The sequence below is a fragment of the Nerophis lumbriciformis genome, linkage group LG31, assembly GCF_033978685.3.
Source record: "Nerophis lumbriciformis linkage group LG31, RoL_Nlum_v2.1, whole genome shotgun sequence".
Lineage (NCBI taxonomy): Eukaryota > Metazoa > Chordata > Actinopteri > Syngnathiformes > Syngnathidae > Nerophis > Nerophis lumbriciformis.
The window spans coordinates 11,596,327-11,615,922 of record NC_084578.2 but is presented as its reverse complement, the minus strand read 5'-3'; positions in this window follow the sequence as shown (position 1 = coordinate 11,615,922).

Here is a 19,596-nt window from a genome sequence, read left to right as displayed (position 1 = left end):
TGTTGTTTCATAGACAGGGGCCAGAATAGTGGAAAGATGTAATCCCATGACTTCTGGAATAATTAGAAGATGAGTGCTGGAGGATCTCAGGTTCTTCTTATCAAAAAGATAAGAAGGCCAGATACCTTAAAAACATTTATAAACCATAAGAACCTTAAAACTCTCAAACACACTGGGAGCCAATGCAGAGATTTTAAAACTGGTGTAATGTGGGCCCACCTTCTGGTCTTCGTCAGGACACCTGCCACTGAATTTTGGAGTATTTCTAAAGGTGCAATAACTTTTTTTACGAAGACCAGAAAGCAGGATGTTACAATAATCTATACGGCTCATAATAAAAGCATACATTAGCGTCTCCATGTTGCAGCATTTATAACACTGGCTGATGTATTTAAACAGGACAATGGTCAATACGCCAATTGTGTACCGCCAATGGAGTGATACGCAATATAGAATAAAACTACGATAGTTTGTTTCTTTATATGACCATTGAAGGCATATAGTGTTCAACAGTTGAAAAAAATGCTTAAAGGGGAACATTATCACCAGACCTATGTAAGCGTCAATATAAACCTTGATGTTGCAGAAAAAAGACCATATATTTTTTTAACCGATTTCCGAACTCTAAATGGGGGAATTTTGGCGAACTAAACACCTTTCTATTATTTGCTCTCGGAGCGATGACATCACAACGTGACGTCACATCGGGAAGCAATCCGCCATTTTCTCAAACACATTACAAACACCGAGTCAAATCAGCTCTGTTATTTTCCGTTTTTTCGACTGTTTTCCGTACCTTGGAGACATCATGCCTCGTCGGTGTGTTGTCGGAGGGTGTATCAACACCAACAGGGACGGATTCAAGTTGCACCAGTGGCCCAAAGATGCGAAAGTGGCAAGAAATTGGACGTTTGTTCCGCACACTTTACCGACGAAAGCTATGCTACGACAGAGATGGCAAGAATGTGTGGATATCCTGCGACACTCAAAGCAGATGCATTTCCAACGATAAAGTCAAAGAAATCTGCCGCCAGACCCCCATTGAATCTGGCGGAGTGTGTGAGCAATTCAGGGACAAAGGGCCTCGGTAGCACGGCAAGCAATGGCGGCAGTTTGTTCCCGCAGACGAGCGAGCTAAACCCCCTGGATGTCTTGGCTCACACCGTCCCTTATGCCACCGAAGATGATCAAGAGAAGAATATCGACCCTAGCTTCCCTGGCCTGCTGACATCAACTCCAAAACTGGACAGATCAGCTTTCAGGAAAAGAGAGCGGATGAGGGTATGTCTACAGAATATATTAATTGATGAAAACTGGGCTGTCTGCACTCTCAAAGTGCATGTTGTTGCCAAATGTATTTCATATGCTGTAAACCTAGTTCATAGTTGTTAGTTTCCTTTAATGCCAAACAAACACATACCAATCGTTGGTTAGAAGGCGATTGCCGAATTCGTCCTCGCTTTCTCCCGTGTCGCTGGCTGTCGTGTCGTTTTCGTCGGTTTCACTTGCATACGGTTCAAACCGATATGGCTCAATAGCTTCAGTTTCTTCTTCAATTTGGTTTTCGCTACCTGCCTCCACACTACAACCATCCGTTTCAATACATGCGTAATCTGTTGAATCGCTTAAGCCGCTGAAATCCGAGTCTGAATCCGAGCTAATGTCGCTATAGCTTGCTGTTCTATGCGCCATGTTTGTTTGTGTTGGCTTCACTGTGTGACGTCACAGGAAAATGGACGGGTGTTTACAAAGATGGTTAAAATCAGGCACTTCGAAGTTTTTTTAGGGATATTGCGTGATGGGAAAAATTTTGAAAAAAACTTTGAAAAATAAAATAAGCCACTGGGAACTGATTTTTAATGGTTTTAAACCTTCTGAAATTGTGATAATGTTCCCCTTTAATTTCAGCTAAAATAATAACATACTGTGAGGGTCGTGTGATTATTATTGTGAAATTAGTTTTTGAGATGCTCTGCAATAACTTTAATAAAGGTGGTTTCAAGGCAACTTCAAATATGCGTTATACTTTATAATTTAGTAGACTAAAATGTCGAATAATTTAGACGACTGAAACTAAACCAATTTAGATAACTGAAATATGACTGAAACTAAAATAAATTATCGTCAAAAGACTATGACTAAACTCCTTATAATCCTATTGTCCGAAAAATATGGTAATTCATATACATTTTGCTAATAAAAAGTTCATAAATTGAAAATGTATTGCGGAACTTTTTCCCCTGGTTTATTTAGTTAGTCCTCATTTATCAAATATCATACCCATATTTTTACCGACCACAAATGGTGTTTGCATTTGTGCATTATTGAAATGATTAAGAATGCAAAGAACCATTTGCACTGGCCCTCAAACATGCCCAAAGATATCTGTCTGTGTTCTTTTTTCAGCTCAGTCTGGAATATGATTTCATGGTCTACTGAGTTAAAAGCAGTTCCTGAACCCCCGCAGGCGAGTGTTTGTGTCTGTTGGCCACAAGTGTTAAAGGCTCGTTCATTTTATCATTGCTTGACCTGGGACAACCTTCAACTGTTATAATTGGTTACCAACCCAAAAAGGGGATGGATTCTCTACACCGGGGTTGTTCCCTTGTGTTCTTACTTTTGTTGCCGTTGCCTTGATATTGTGCCAGTTCTTTTTGCTGAATGTCCTCAAAAGGCCCCTGGCGGTGAGCAGTCCTGGCTCATCCCACAACTGCAGGTGTTCCCCAGTGGTTGTGGCCATGTCCTTACCCTTTTTGCCCTTAAATGGGAACTCGGAACAGAACGGACACACCCGGGGTTTCTGCACCAGAATGGATCCCACTTGGGCCGAGGATTCCACTCCGGGAGGGGGCATTTTAATTTGAGGTCAAAGGGACACAAAACAGAAGCATTGTGGCCTTGGTCTGGTAACAATGACACAGCAGAACTAATTGACATAAGTAGGAACCGCGACACAGCTGCAGCTTTCAACCCACAATGACACAGCATGTCATCGAGACATTTGCGGAAGCTGTTTCTACTTGAATATTTCAAAATAGACCTAAAATACTGCGAAAAATCCTGTATTGCTGTGTACCTCAGCCTCAGGTAAGTTCTGTTGCTTGATTTTATATAGTAGTGGAGGGGAAATACTTGATGTTAATTATGGTAGTAATTGTCAAACTGGGGTACCAGGCTTCATCTAGTGCAGGGGTCTCAAACAGGCGTTATTTTGCGGCCCCCACCTTAGTATGAAAGTTTAATTTTAGCGCGGCCCGCGAGTTTTAAATGAATGGTGCTTGACAGCACCGTAACACAACATAAACACGACAGAACAAATACCCAGAATCCTTTGCAGCCCTAACTTTTCGGAGGTCTCAAGTTTGGCAAGTATGTATTGACGTCACTTGCGTGATGCAAGCAGAGAAACATGTTGCCGCTTTTCCACGACACCCGCACACGCTCTTCCTCCCTCCCTCCCTGCCTCTCTGCTCGCTCCCGCCCCCGTTGTAAGCAGTCCGGGCGGGGAAGACGAGCTGTCCGGTAGCTTCCAAAGCACTCCGCCGAAGGACCGAGCGACAATACAAAACTGTGGTGCACCTGACCCCACCGCTGATACTCCGACAGAGAGTCGCTGGGCGAATCGGACGTGTAACACGTTAGTGGTGATGTTAGCCCGTTCGGGGCTAATTGTGCTACCGTAACTGTAAACTCCACGGCAAGCCGCCCCCCCCTCCCGTTGGCTCCAGAAAAAGACGATTTTTGTTATTTGGGTCCAAAATACCCCTGCGTTAGAGGAAAAGCGGCAAATGAGTGAAAGCGACAGAAACGTTGCCATTGAGACGAGGGTTTTCTTTTCAGTCACACCGCAACACCTGTCCGTCAGTAATAAAGTCCCTAATAACCTGGACCAATTCAAACCGTTATTTTTTTTTTGTTGTTTCATTTGCATTGCCTCACATGATGAACACTACATATATTTTTATCGTCACTTTTTTGTGCTCGCGATCCCGGTACTTTCCGCCGACCGCCGTGTTGCTGTAGGGAGGAAAAGCGGAACGACACACATTGCAGAAATAACATTATTCTCCGTGCGTTGGCTAAATACAAATATATTCCACAACCCCAAACATGTTTTTTTCAAAGCCTGCAGTGAAGAGAAAGGTTAGTGATGAGCAAAGACAATTCCAGGAAAAGTGGGAGATGCATTATTTCTTTGTTGAGCACAGGGACACCGCGACGTGTCTTATTTGCACAGAAAAAGTTGCGGTGCACAAGGAATACAATTTGAAACGTCATTATACAACTAGACATGCTGAGGAGTATGCAAATTACCAGGGAGATGAGAGAGTGAACCGGGTTGCAAATTTTAAAACCAGTCTACTGAGGCAACAAGATTTCTTCAAGAAAGCAACCGAAAAGAGCGATGCAGCAGTCAAAGCTAGCTACATGGTGAGTGAGATGGTTGCTAGGGCGGGAAAGCCATTCAAAGAAGGCGAATTTATAAAAAAAAGTGCATGTTAGATTTTTTTTAAGAAATATTTTCTTGCGGCCCAGCCTCACCCAGTTTCTGCCAGTGGCCCCCAGGTAAATTGAGTTTGAGACCCCTGATCTAGTGGTATGCCAAAGAATCACTTAAAAGATTACTGTTTTAAAAAGCTTCCACATGGAATGGATGAATAACACATTTTGTTTACAGAAATATATTTTTTGCCGATATAAAATATTATTTTGAGACCAAATTAAGCACTACTGTAATCATAATATATAATAATAATAATTCATTTCTGTGATGATCCATTGGCCGGATCATGTTTTCCTTTTCTTGGTATTTCCTTAGTTCTTGATTTAGTTTGGTTTAAGCACCCCGTTTTGTTTCTTTGTTGCCATGGGTGCTGATTATTGTCACCTGTCTCTGATTAGTGGTCGGGACGCTCACCTGCTCCCGTTCACTAATCAGAGAGCAATTTATTCCTGCCTCTCGCCACACTCTGTCTTCCTGTTTTATTTGCAACATGCAAAAAAAAAGCAGATTCTACCTGCTTCTGGTTCCTGTTGTTGGCTAGTGTTTTGCTGAGGTGATATTTGAGATCATGACAATCAATCAATCAATCAATCAATGTTTATTTGTATAGCCCAAAATCACAAGTGTCTCAAAGGGCTGCACAAGCCACAACGACATCCGCGATACAGAGCCCACATAAGGGCAAGGAAAAACTCACAACCCAGTGGGACGTCGATGTGAATGACTATGAGAAACCTTGGAGAGGACCGCCTATGTGGGTGACCCCCCTCCCCTCTAGGGCAGACCGGATGCAATGGACGTCGAGTGGGTCTGCCATAATATTGTGAAAGTCCAGTCCATGGTGGATCTAACATAATAGTGAGAGCCCAGTCCATAGTGGATCTAACATAATAGTGAGAGTTCAGTCCATAGTGGATCTAACATGATAGTGAGAGTCCAGTCCATAGTGGATCTAACATAATAGTGAGAGTTCAGTCCATAGTGGATCTAACATGATAGTGAGAGTACAGTCCATAGTGGATCTAACATTATAGTGAGAGTCCAGTCCATAGTGGATCTAACGTAATAGTGTGAGTTCAGTCCATAGTGGATCTAACATAATAGTGAGAGTCCAGTCCATAGTGGATCTAACATAATAGTGAGAGTCCAGTCCATAGTGGATCTAACATAATAGTGTGAGAGTCCAGTCCATAGTGGATCTAACATAATAGTGTGAGAGTCCAGTCCATAGTGGATCTAACATAATAGTGTGAGAGTCCAGTCCATAGTAGATCTAACATAATAGTGTGAGAGTCCAGTCCATAGTGGATCTAACATAATAGTGATAGTCCAGTCCATAGTGGATCTAATATAATAGTGCGAGTCCAGTCCATAGTGGATCTAAAATAATAGTGAGAGTCCAGTCCATAGTGGATCTAACATAATAGTGAGAGTCCAGTCCATAGTGGATCTAACATAATAGTGTGAGAGTCCAGTCCATAGTGGATCTAACATAATAGTGAGAGTCCAGTCCATAGTGGATCTAACATAATAGTGAGAGTCCAGTCCATAGTGGATCAAACATAATAATGGGGGTCGAGTCCATAGTGGATCTAACATAATAGTGATAGTCCAGTCCATAGTGGATCTAACATAATAGTGAGAGTCCAGTCCATAGTGGATCTAACATAATAGTGAGAGTCCAGTCCATAGTGGATCTAACATAATAGTGTGAGAGTCCAGTCCATAGTGGATCTAACATAATAGTGAGAGTCCATTCCATAGTGGATCTAACATGATAGTGAGAGTCCAGTCCATAGTGGATCTAACATAATAGAGAGAGTCCAGTCCATAGCGGATCTAACATGATAGTGAGAGTCCAGTCCATAGTGGATCTAACATAATAGTGAGAGTCCAGTCCATAGCGGATCTAACATAATAGTGTGAGAGTCCAGTCCATAGTGGATCTAACATAATAATGAGAGTCCAGTCCATAGTGGATCTAACATAATAGTGAGAGTACAGTCCATAGTGGATCTAACATAATAGTGTGAGAGTCCAGTCCATAGTGGATCTAACATAATAGTGAGAGTCCATTCCATAGTGGATCTAACATAATAGTCTGAGAGTCCAGTCCATAGTGGATCTAACATAATAGTGATAGTCCAGTCCATAGTGGATCTAACATAATAGTGAGAGTCCAGTCCATAGTGGATCTAACATAATAGTGAGAGTCCAGTCCATAGTGGATCTAACATAATAGTCTGAGAGTCCAGTCCATAGTGGATCTAACATAATAGTGAGAGTCCATTCCATAGTGGATCTAACATGATAGTGAGAGTCCAGTCCATAGTGGATCTAACATAATAGTGAGAGTCCAGTCCATAGCGGATCTAACATAATAGTGAGAGTCCAATCCATAGCGGATCTAACATAATAGTGTGAGAGTCCAGTCCATAGTGGATCTAACATAATAGTGTGAGAGTCCAGTCCATAGTGGATCTAACATGATATAGTGTGAGAGTCCAGTCCATAGTGGATCTAACATGATAGTGAGAGTCCAGTCCATAGTGGATCCAACATAATAGTGAGAGTCCAGTCCATAGTGGATCTAACATAATAGTGAGAGTCCAGTCCATAGCGGATCTAACATAATAGTGTGAGAGTCCAGTCCATAGTGCCCATCCATCCTTTTTTTACCGCTTATTCCCTTTGGGGTCGCGGGGGGCGCTGGAGCCTATCTCAGCTACAATCGGGCGGAAGGCGGGGTACACCCTGGACAAGTTGCCACCTCATCGCAGGGCCAACACAGATAGACAGACAACATTCACACTCACATTCACACACTAGGGCCAATTTAGTGTTGCCAATCAACTTATCCCCAGGTGCATGTCTTTGGAAGTGGGAGGAAGCCGGAGTACCCGGAGGGAGCCCACGCAGTCACGGGGAGGACATGCAAACTCCACACAGAAAGATCCCGAGCCCGGGATTGAACCCAAGACTACTCGGATCTAACATAATAGTAAGAGTCCAGTCCATAGTGGATCTAACATAATAGTGAGAGTACAGTCCATAGTGGATCTAACATAATAGTGTGAGAGTCCAGTCCATAGTGGATCTAACATAATAGTGAGAGTCCAGTCCATAGTGGATCTAACATAATAGTGTGAGAGTCCAGTCCATAGTGGATCTAACATAATAGTGAGAGTCCAGTCCATAGTGGATCTAACATAATAGTGAGAGTCCAGTCCATAGTGGATCTAACATCATAGTGTGAGAGTCCAGTCCATAGTGGATCTAACATAATAGTGTGAGAGTCCAGTCCATAGTGGATCTAACATGATAGTGAGAGTCCAGTCCATAGTGGATCCAACATAATAGTGTGAGAGTCCAGTCCATTATATACAATATATATTAAAAGCAAATTGCCCAGCAACAGATAAACAAAATATATCGTGCAAGATCTGGAATAAATGCTGCAAAAATCAATGACGAAAAGCACAGATGAAACAAAACAAATTGACTTACACTCAACAACGAACACAGGTTACAATGCAACGCAAGAAGCATATTTTCCTGACATTTTTTTTTTACTTTATGGGTTCCACCTGTCATCATCTGGATAAGTGAGTGGAAGAGAAGTATTCATAAATTCTTCAACAGAACATAAATATTTTTATAGGTGACACACTTCCCCGATCCTTTCCACTGCCAACAACATTAGTCAGTGTCCCTCGCAGCCATAAACGCTATAGGATGGACGGCCTTGGATTTATCTGTTTGACAATGCACATGCACGGGGAATAGAGGAGATGTGCATAAACACAGCCTGCGCTTACATTAAAGCACAGGAAAAACATAAAGGATCCTGAAAAAAAATGTCACATCATGCTGCAAAAATGACCGTACAAACATTCGAAAAGTGATATAATATGGTAAATTGTTGGACATGTGATTCCAAATCACGGTAAAATAAAAAATTGCTGAATCATCTTGGAATATTTTGGATTCCTTATCTCCAGCGTCACAAGTTCATGTGGAGATCATGAAAATAATACCAAACAAGAACACTCTGTGCTGATCTCAGCCGAGGCTGAAACACGGTTGGAATCAAGTGAACTGCTTCAACTTTGGTACTGATATTGTGTATCCTTGGACTATAAGGGACTTCTGGTGATCAATGTTCTTGTCACCATGGTTTCGCGGGAACATCCTTCAAACTACACCCATCGTAAAAATTCCAGGTTGATTAAAAACAAACTTTTGCCAAGAATTGTGGAACAACCAATCAAACAGACAAGCCCATGCCAATGGAAACATAACCTCCTTGGTTGCAGTAATAACAGTTACAGTACAAAAAAAAATGCCATCGGCCTCGGAGGTAAACACTGCAATGTTCTGTTGGGATTGCAATAATTCCGTTTCTGGTCGTCCCCCAGTCACACCTCATCAACAACAACAGAACACAATCTTTGAGAAATGTGTTACCTCTGTGTTGCACAAGAGTTGGTCCCTCCAACTTTTGTCAACTCTGTAAATCTTTCCAGGCACCGCGGTTGTCCCACTGTACTAAAGGTGAATTTGAATTTCCAAACTAGAATTTGCAATTCCGGTGAAAGCCCTATGTGCAAACCCCCGATATGCGTGACTGGAACAGAAATACTTGAATTTCCAAGGTGAGTGGCGTTTGTGGATGTTGGAACGGTTCGAACCGGTTGAGAAAAGTGAGATATGGAGAGGTTTGTATGTTGCCCATTCATTTCAATGGGGAGACATTCCTGGTAATTCCGGGTAATCAGGGAATTTTCTAAACCGGAAAACATGCTGGATTGAATATCTTTAGCGAGCGCAGTGTGTGGACGGTGGAAAGGTTCGAGTTGGATAAAAAATGTGGGATATGCAGTAGATTGTATAATGACTATTCATTGTCAATGGGGAGAAAATCCAGGGAAATTCCAGGAATTTAGGGACATGTTTTGCGTTCAATATATCGGAAGAGTAGTGTTTGTGGATGGTTGAAAGGTCAGAATCGTGTTTAAAAATGGCGCAAAATGTTGAGAATTTAGGGCATTGTAGAACTATGAATATGTTCATTCATTTGAATGGGAATTTCCTGGAAATTTAGGAGAATCACGAAAAATGGGAATTTTGTTAAAATACTGATACTAGCACAATTTTACTAGATCATATAAATGGGTCGGTGTAGGAATTTTTGGAATAGGTTGAAAAATGTTGACGTAGTAACAGTTTGAATTGAGAATGGTTATTTCGGAATACCTGGAATCTTGGGAAAAACAGGAATTTGTACGAAAAGAAAATAGGCGCGTTTCTTGTCCCAACTAAGAGTTATGTTTTGAAGGTGGAATGGTCAAAAACGGTTGAAAAACGTGGACTGTGAAAGCTTTCCAGGAAGAAGTGAAAATAGAGCTTTGGAAAACCGGGAGTTCCTGGAATCTTTTTTAACTTGGAAAGAGTAGTTTGGTTGTCCAAGGTTAGTGGGGTGTGTGGACGGTGGGGCGGTTTGAATCGGTTGAGAAAAGTGGGATATAGAGAGGTTTGTATGTTGCCCATTCATTTCAATAGGGAGAAATTACAGGTAATCAGGGAATTTTCTAAACTGGGAAACATGCTGGTTTGAATGTCCGTGGCTGGCGCAGTGTGTGGACGGTGGAAAGGTTCAAGTTGGATAAGAAATGTGGGATATGCAGTAGATTGTATAATGACTATTCATTGTCAATGGGGAGAAAATCCAGGGAAATTCCATGAATTTAGGTAAAGGGAAAACATGTTTTGCGTTCAATATATCGGAAGAGTAGTGTTTGTGGATGGTTGAAAGGTCAGAATCATGTTTAAAAATGGCGCAAAATGTTGAGAATTTAGGGAATTGTAGAACTATGACTATGTTCATTCATTTGAATGGGAATTTCCTAGAAATGTAGGACAATCACGAAAAATGGGAATTTTGTTAAAATATTGATACTAGCACAATTGTATTAGATGATATAAATGGGTCGGTGTAGGAATTTTTGGAATAGGTTGAAAAATGTTGACGTAGTAACAGTTTGAATTGAGAATGGTTATTTCGGAATACCTGGAATCTTGGGAAAAACAGGAATTTGTACGATAAGAAAATAGGCGCGTTTCTTGTCCCAACTAAGAGGAATGTTTTGAAGGTGGAATGGTCAAAAACGGTTGAAAAACGTGGACTGTGAAAGCTTTCCAGGAAGAAGTGAGAATAGAGCTTTGGAAAACCGGGAGTTCCTGGAATCTTTTTTAACTTGGAAAGAGTAGTTTGGTTGTCCAAGGTTAGTGGGGTGTGTGGACGGTGGGGCGGTTTGAATCGGTTGAGAAAAGTGGGATATGGAGAGGTTTGTATGTTGCCCATTCATTTCAATAGGGAGAAATTACAGGTAATCAGGGAATTTACTAAACCGGGAAACATGCTGGCTTGAATGTCCGTGGCTGGCGCAGTGTGTGGACGGTGGAAAGGTTCAAGTTGGATAAGAAATGTGGGATATGCAGTAGATTGTATAATGACTATTCATTGTCAATGGGGAGAAAATCCAGGGAAATTCCATGAATTTAGGTAAAGGGAAAACATGTTTTGCGTTCAATATATCGGAAGAGTAGTGTTTGTGGATGGTTGAAAGGTCAGAATCATGTTTAAAAATGGCGCAAAATGTTGAGAATTTAGGGCATTGTAGAACTATGAATATGTTCATTCATTTGAATGGGGATTTTCTGGAAATGTAGGACAATCACGAAAAATGGGAATTTTGTTAAAATATTCATACTAGCACAATTGTACTAGATGATATAAATGGGTCGGTGTAGGAATTTTTGGAATAGGTTGAAAAATGTTGACGTAGTAACAGTTTGAATTGAGAATGGTTATTTCGGAATACCTGGAATCTTGGGAAAAGCAGGAATTTGTACGAAAAGAAAACAAGCGCGTTTCTTGTCCCAACTAAGAGGAATGTTTTGAAAGTGGAATGGTCAAAAACGGTTGAAAAACGTGGACTGTGAAAGCTTTCCAGGAAGAAGTGAAAATAGGGCTTTGGAAAACCGGGAGTTCCTGGAATCTTTTTTAACTTGGAATGAGTAGTTTGGTTGTCCAAGGTTAGTGGGGTGTGTGGACGGTGGGGCGGTTTGAATCGGTTGAGAAAAGTGGGATATGGAGGGGTTTGTATGTTGCCCATTCATTTCAATAGGGAGAAATTACAGGTAATCAGGGAATTTTCTAAACCGGGAAACATGCTGGCTTGAATGTCCGTGGCTAGCGCAATGTGTGGACGGTGGAAAGATTCGAGTTGGATAAGAAATGTGGGATATGCAGTAGATTCTATAATGACTATTCATTGTCAATGGGGAGAAAATCCAGGGAAATTCCATGAAATTAGGGAAAGGTAAAACATGTTTTGCGTTCAATATATCGAAAGAGTAGTGTTTGTGGATGGTTGAAAGGTCAGAATCGTGTTTAAAAATGGCGCAAAATGTTGAGAATTTAGGGCATTGTGGAACTATGAATATGTTCATTCATTTGAATGGGAATTTCCTGGAAATGTAGGACAATCACGAAAAATGGGAATTTTGTTAAAAGATTGATACTAGCACAATTGTACTAGATGATATAAATGGGTCGGTGTAGGAATTTTTGGAATAGGTTGAAAAATGTTGACGTAGTAACAGTTTGAATTGAGAATGGTTATTTCGGAATACCTGGAATCTTGGGAAAAACAGGAATTTGTACAAAAAGAAAATAGGCGCGTTTCTTGTCCCAACTAAGAGTTATGTTTTGAAGGTGGAATGGTCAAAAACGGTTGAAAAACGTGAAATGTGAAAGCTTTCCAGGAAGAAGTGAAAATAGGGCTTTGGAAAACCGGGAGTTCCTGGAATATTTTTTAACTTGGAAAGGGTAGTTTGGTTGTCCAAGGTTAGTGGGGTGTGTGGACGGTGGGGCGGTTTGAATCGGTTGAGAAAAGTGGGATATGGAGAGGTTTGTATGTTGCCCATTCATTTCAATAGGGAGAAATTACAGGTAATCAGGGAATTTTCTAAACCGGGAAACATGCTGGCTTGAATGTCCGTGGCTAGCGCAATGTGGACGGTGGAAATTTTCAAGTTGGATAAGAAATGTGGGATATGCAGTAGATTGTATAGACTATTCATTGTCAATGGGGAGAAAATCCAGGGAAATTCCGAGAATTTGGGAAAAGGGAAAACATTGTTTTGCGTTCGATATATCGGAAGGGTAGTGTGGGTGGATGGTTGAAAGGTCAGAATTGGGTTTAAAAATGGCGCAAAATGTTGAGAATTTAGGGCATTGTAGAACTATGAATACGTCCGTTCATATGAATGGGAATTTCCAAGAAATGTAGGACTTTCGGGTAAAATTTGATTGCTTTTAAATATTGATATGAGCACAATTGTCCTAGATGATATGAATGGGTCAGTGTCGGAATTGTTGAGATAGGTTGAAAAATGTTGACGTAGCAACAGTTTCAATTAAGGAATGGTTGTTTGGGAATTCCTGGAATTTCAGGAAAAACTGGAATTTGTACAAAAAGAAAATAAAAGCGTTTTTTGTCCCAACTAAGAGGAATGTTTTGAAGGTGGAATGGTCAAAAGCGGTTGAAAAATGTGGACTGTGAAAATTTTCCAGGAATTCAGGGAAAGGGAAAACATGTTTTGCGTTCCATACATCAGAAGAATAGTGTGAGTGGATGGTTGAAAGGTCAGAAACGGGTTTAAAAAGGGCGCAAAATTTAGAAAATGTAGGGCATTGTAGGACTATGAATACGTCCATTCATTTGAATGGGAATTTCCTGGAAACATAGGACTTTCAGGAAAAAAAATATATATATATATATATTGATACTAGCACAATTGTCCTAAATGATATGAATGGGTCGGTGTAGGAATTTTTGGAATAGGTTGAAAAATGATGACGTAGTAACAGTTTGAATTGAGAATAGTTATTTGGAAATTCCTGGAATTTTGGGAAAAATTGGAATTTGTACGAAAAGAAAATAGTAGTGTTTTTGTCCCAACGAAGAGGAATGTTTTGAAGGTAGAATGGTCAAAAACGGTTGAAAAATGTGGACTGTGAAAACTTTCCAGGAATTTAGGGAAAGGGAAAACATGTTTTGTGTTCGATACATCAGAAGAATAGTGCGAGTGGATGGTTGAAAGGTCAGAATTGGGTTTAAAAATGGCGCAATTTTTTTTATGTAGGGCATTGTAGGACTATGAATATGTCCATTCATTTGAATGGGAATTTCCTGGAAATGTAGGACATTCGGGAAAAATGGGATTTAAAAAAAAAAAAATATTGATACTAGCACAATTGTCCTAGATGATATGAATGGGTCGGTGTAGGAATTTTTGGAATAGGTTGAAAAATTATGACGTAGTAACAGTGTGAATTGAGAATGGTTATTTGGGAATTCCTGGAATTTTGGGAAAAATGGGAATTTGTACGAAAAGAAAATAGTAGCGTTTTTTGTCCCAACTAAGAGGAATGTTTTGAAGGTGGAATGGTCAAAAACGGTATAAAAATGTGGACTGTAAACATTTTCCAGGAATTTAGGGAAAAGGAAAACATGTTTTGCGTTCGATACATCAGAAGAATAGTGTGAGTGGATGTTTGAAAGGTCAGAATCGGGTTTAAAAAGGCCGCAAAATTTAGAAAATGTAGGGCATTGTAGGACTATGAATACGTCCATTCATTTGAATGGGAATTTCCTGGAAACATAAGACTTTCAGGAAAAAATAAAAAATAAATAAATAAATAAATATTGATACTAGCACAATTGTCCTAAATGATATAAATGGGTCGGTGTAGGAATTTTTGGAATAGGTTGAAAAATTATGATGTAGTAACAGTTTGAATTGAGAATGGTTATTTGGGAATTCCTGGAATTTTGGGAAAAATGGGAATTTGTACGAAAAGAAAATAGTAGTGTTTTTGTCCCAATGAAGAGGAATGTTTTGAAGGTAGAATGGTCAAAAACGGTTGAAAAATGTGGACTGTGAAAACTTTCCAGGAATTTAGGGAAAGGGAAAACATGGTTTGTGTTCGATACATCAAAAGAATAGTGTGAGTGGAAGGCTGAAAGGTCAGAATTGGGTTTAAAAATGGCGCAACTTTTTTTATGTAGGGCATTGTAGGACTATGAATATGTCCATTCATTTGAATGGGAATTTCCTGGAAATGTAGGACATTTGGGAAAAATGGGATTTAAAAAAAAAAAATATTGATACTAGCACAATTGTCCTAAATGATATGAATGGGTCGGTGTTTGAATTTTTGGAACAGGTTGAAAAATGTTGACGTAGTACCAGTTTGAATTGAGAATGGTTATTTGGGAATTCCTGGAATTTCGGGAAACACGGGAATTTGTACGAAAAGAAAAAAATAGCATTTTTTGTCCCAACTAAGAGGAATGTTTTGAAGGTGGAATGGTCAAAAGTGGTTGAAAAATGTGGACTGTGAAAATTTTCCAGCAATTCAGGGAAAGGGAAAACATGTTTTGCGTTCCATACATCAGAAGAATAGTGTGAGTGGATGGTTGAAAGTTCAGAATGGGGTTTAACAATGGCGCATTTTTTTTTATGTAGGGCATTGTAGGACTATGAATATGTCCATTCATTTGAATGGGAATTTCCTGGAAATGTAGGACTTTTGGGAAAAATGGGATTTAAAAAAAAAAATATTGATACTAGCACAATTGTCCTAGATGATATAAATGGGTCGGTGTTTGAATTTTTGGAATAGGTTGAAAAATGTTGACGTAGTAATAGTTTGAATTGAGAATGGTTATTTGGGAATTCCTGGAATTTTGGGAAAAACAGGAATTTGTACGGAAAGAAAATAGTAGTTTTTTGTTCCAACTAAGAGGAATGTTTTGAAGGTGGAATGGTCAAAAACAGTATAAGAATGTGGACTGTGAAAACTTTCCAGGAAGAGGTGAAAATAGGGCTCTGGAAAATTCCTGGATTTTTTTTTAACTTGGAAAGGGTAGTTTAATTGTCCAAGGTGAGTGGAGTGTGTGGATGGTGGGTGGGACGGTTCTAATCAGGTGAGAAATATGGGTGAGTTGTACATGTTTGAAAATTGGCCCATTCATTTTCAATGGGCAAATTGTCCCGGAAAACCGCAAATTCTGGGTAATCCTGGATATTTTACTTTATTTTTGAGGGGAGCTGATGATTCCCGGTCGAGCCAAACGTTTTGATACTTGAACGGTTCCGACAGGATAAACTGGGCTGCGGAGCGCGCCAAACTTTAGTGGCGGGATAGTAATAGATGATTTTTGGGTGCAGAGTCTTGTGAGGTCTTTCTATGGACTGTGTGTGTTGGTTCTGTTTCATCGTAGAAGAAAGACTACAGTACCACTCTGTGGTCCGGGTGTGACTCCCCACTCTCTGCATACAGTTTTTGGAGCGAATCTTTGAACCCGGGTCACGTGTGGACATTATCTCTCGGCCTCAGATGCAAGAAAGATTGTCACTGAACAGCTTTGGTCCACCAGGCCGGTATCAGAGCTCTGCGACTGTGCCAAGAGTCCACTTTCAGTATTACCATTTACGCTCACAAATTCCACCCTGCAACTTTTTTGTGTGCAATACTTCAGCTGTGTCATCGTTGGCTCCGCATGCGAGATCCCCCGATGGCCAAACAATCATTTTGTAGAAGGATTAGTATAAACCGCGTCCAAGTCAAACATAATAACGCAAAAACCTGGAATGTGTCACCGTGAGGATTTTTTCCGATACGTCAGCATGGTTCTTCAAGGGGGGAAAGCCAAATTAAATTACGCTGGCCGTATCATTTTGAATTAATTCAAGTCTGAGTTGTACCAAAGTTTTCCGTGTCCATGTTTAACATTACGAACAGATGTCATTAGCAGAGTGGAGCGCGGGTGATGAGCTGTCTGATGTGGCACATTACAAGTTCCGGAATATAATTAACCCGGGGGCTGTCATTATCGTCATCACCCTTAGTGAGACATCACTTTCTGGTGAGGACATTTAGATGAAAACTAATAGCATGACGTTATCACCATCCACTGAGACTTTGCGGTCATACCGTATGTAGTTTGAGAATGTCTATTTAGAAACTGTGGCAAACCTCACAAACTGTGGTTTTGGGGTATATGAGATCCCCATCAATCAATCAATGTTTATTTATATAGCCCTAAATCACAAGTGTCTCAAAGGGCTGCACAAGCCACAACGACGTCCTCGGTACAGAGCCCACATAAGGGCAAGGAAAAACTCACCCCAGTGGGACGTCGATGTGAATGACTATGAGTAATCTTGGAGAGGACCGTATATGTGGGTAACCCCCCCTCTAGGGGGGACCGAAAGCAATGGATGTCGAGTGGGTCTGACATAATATTGTGAAAGTCCAGTCCATAGTGGATCCAACATATCAGCGAAAGTCCAGTCCACAGTGGATCCAACATAATAGTGAGAGTCCAGTCCATAGTGGGACCAGCAGGAAACCATCCCGAGCAGAGACAGGTCAGAAGCGTAGAGATGTCCCCAACCGATGCACAGGCGAGAGGTCCACCCCAGGTCCCGACTCTGGACAGCCAGCACTTCATCCAGTGTGTAACTCCCCCTCCACAAGGGAGAGGGGGGCAGAGGAGAAAAGAAACGGCAGATCAACTGGTCTAAGGGGGGTCTATTTAAAGGCTAGAGTATACAAATGAGTTTTAAGATGGGACTTAAATGCTTCTACTGAGGTAGCATCTCTAACTGTTACCGGGAGGGCATTCCATAGTACTGGAGCCCGAATAAAAAAGGCTCTGTAGCCCGCAGACTTTTTTTGGGCTCTGGGAATCACTAATAAGCCGGAGTTCTTTGAACGCAGATTTCTTGCCTGGGACATATGGTACAATACAATCGGCAAGATAGGATGGAGCTAGACCGTGTAGTATTTTATACGTAAGTAGTAAAACCTTAAAGTCACATCTTTAGTGCACAGGAAGCCAGTGCAGGTGAGCCAGTATATGATCAAACTTTCTTGTTCTTGTCAAAAGTCTAGCATAAGTACCAAAATGTGAAATCAAACCATGGAGACATGGCGAAAATGTTTATAAAACAAGCTTGCCTTCCTTCCAAACTTGCTGAAAAATAGCCGTTTGGAATCTGAGATTTTATTGATATATTTTGTCTTAGTTACGTTAGCGGATATCTTCATATATGGTAGTGGTTTACCCGAAGAGGCCGCCATTTTTACTTAAATGTGTTACGGGCCGGGCGCATGCCAATGCGCATCCTTCAGCGAGCCCCGCTGAGAGCATCGCGGGCCACGCCCACGGGCCTACCCTCTCCGATCAGCCTTCTTAAGCAAGTGCAGACCTGCGTTCCGGGCCAGAACGTAATCATCTGTGGCGTAGTAAGCATCCCGTGTCTGGCTTCCCTCCCGCGTACTCGATCTCTCTCTCTGTGTCTTCCCAGTTTCCCATGTCTGATGTCCCTTGTGTTTTCCCGCAGTGCTCCCCGTGTTCGAGCTGTGTGCCTCGACTCCTCTTTGGACTTTAGACTGCCTCCGTCGATCCTCGACCCCCTGCTTGGACACGGACCCTTTGGACGCCTCGCTGTATTCCCCGACAACGTGCCTGTCTCACGGACCTTCTTCTGCCTAGCCCCTTTGGACTTGTCCGCTTCCACACTCAACACTCACGGTAAACACTCAACAAGTAATTCCCACACATATTCTCACACCACACACCCCTTTGGATTTTTGTCACACTCCATTTCTTTAGTTTAAGTATTATTGTTTGATTATTTTATATATATATATATATATATATATATATATATATATATATATATATATATATATATATATATATATATATATATATATATATATATATATATATATATATATAATAAATCATAGAGCTTTACTGCCCCCTTGCGTCTGTGCTGTGTCACTCCTCCCGGTAAACATAACAAAATGTAGTTCAAACCTGTCGTCAACAAGTTCCCTTTTTTTCTCTGTCCTATTGGTGTGGGGCACACTGTCTTGTACATGCACATACATCCTCTGCTGTTGCCATTTGTAAGGCAAAGTAGCCTATACCATATATTTTGGGCTATAAAACGCACCGGTATATAAGCCACAACCACTAACTTTAAGAAAAAAAAAAGTTGTTTCCATATATTAGTCACACGTATATAAGCCACAGATATATATGTTGCAAAAAGAGTTACTGTATATACCCAGAAATATTCTGTAAATGCTTGTTTACACACTTGTGTCTGTAACATGACAGTAAAACGGCTACTCAAACAAAACAGAAGTCATCATCATAAACTGCGGAAGCTAGCAATCAGCTAAACAGACTCAATAACTCCACAGTGACGTTTTGGTGAAATTGCAAAGGAATTTGTGAAACTGGAAAATACAAACCGAAGGCCGTTGTAAGTTAATAATACTAACACTGACACTCTTAAACATGTCAGCATATTAGCTAATGCTAACGACGCGTGTGACATTACGATAGCATGTACACATATGCATGAAAACCCTCCTATAGACATCACACCTGGGACGGTTTAGTAATTATGAATTGTTTTAGTTATATTGTAAAACGTAAATAGCATGAGACTTTGCGGTCATACCGTCTGTAGTTTGAGGAACGTCTATTTAGAAACCAGTGACGTGCGGTGAGGTTGATGGCTGGTGAGGCACTGACTTCATCACAGTCAGATTTACAAACATATGAACCCTAAAGAGTATCTTATTCACCATTTGATTGGCAGCAGTTAACGGGTTATATTTAAAAGCTCATACCAGCATTGATGCTTGGCACTCAGCATCAAGGGTTGGAATTGGGGGTTAAATCACCAAAAATTATTCCCAGGTGCGGCGCCGCTGCTGCCCACTGCTCCCCTCACCTCCCAGGGGGTGAACAAGGGGATGGGTCAAATGCAGACGACAAATTTCATTACACCTAGTGTGTGTGTGACAATCATTGGTACTTTAATTTAACTTTAACTTTACACATACAAACTGAAGCACACAAAAAAGCACATTTAATAAAAAAAACGTTATTATGGTCTTACCTTTACTTAGAAATTAAGTCCATGCG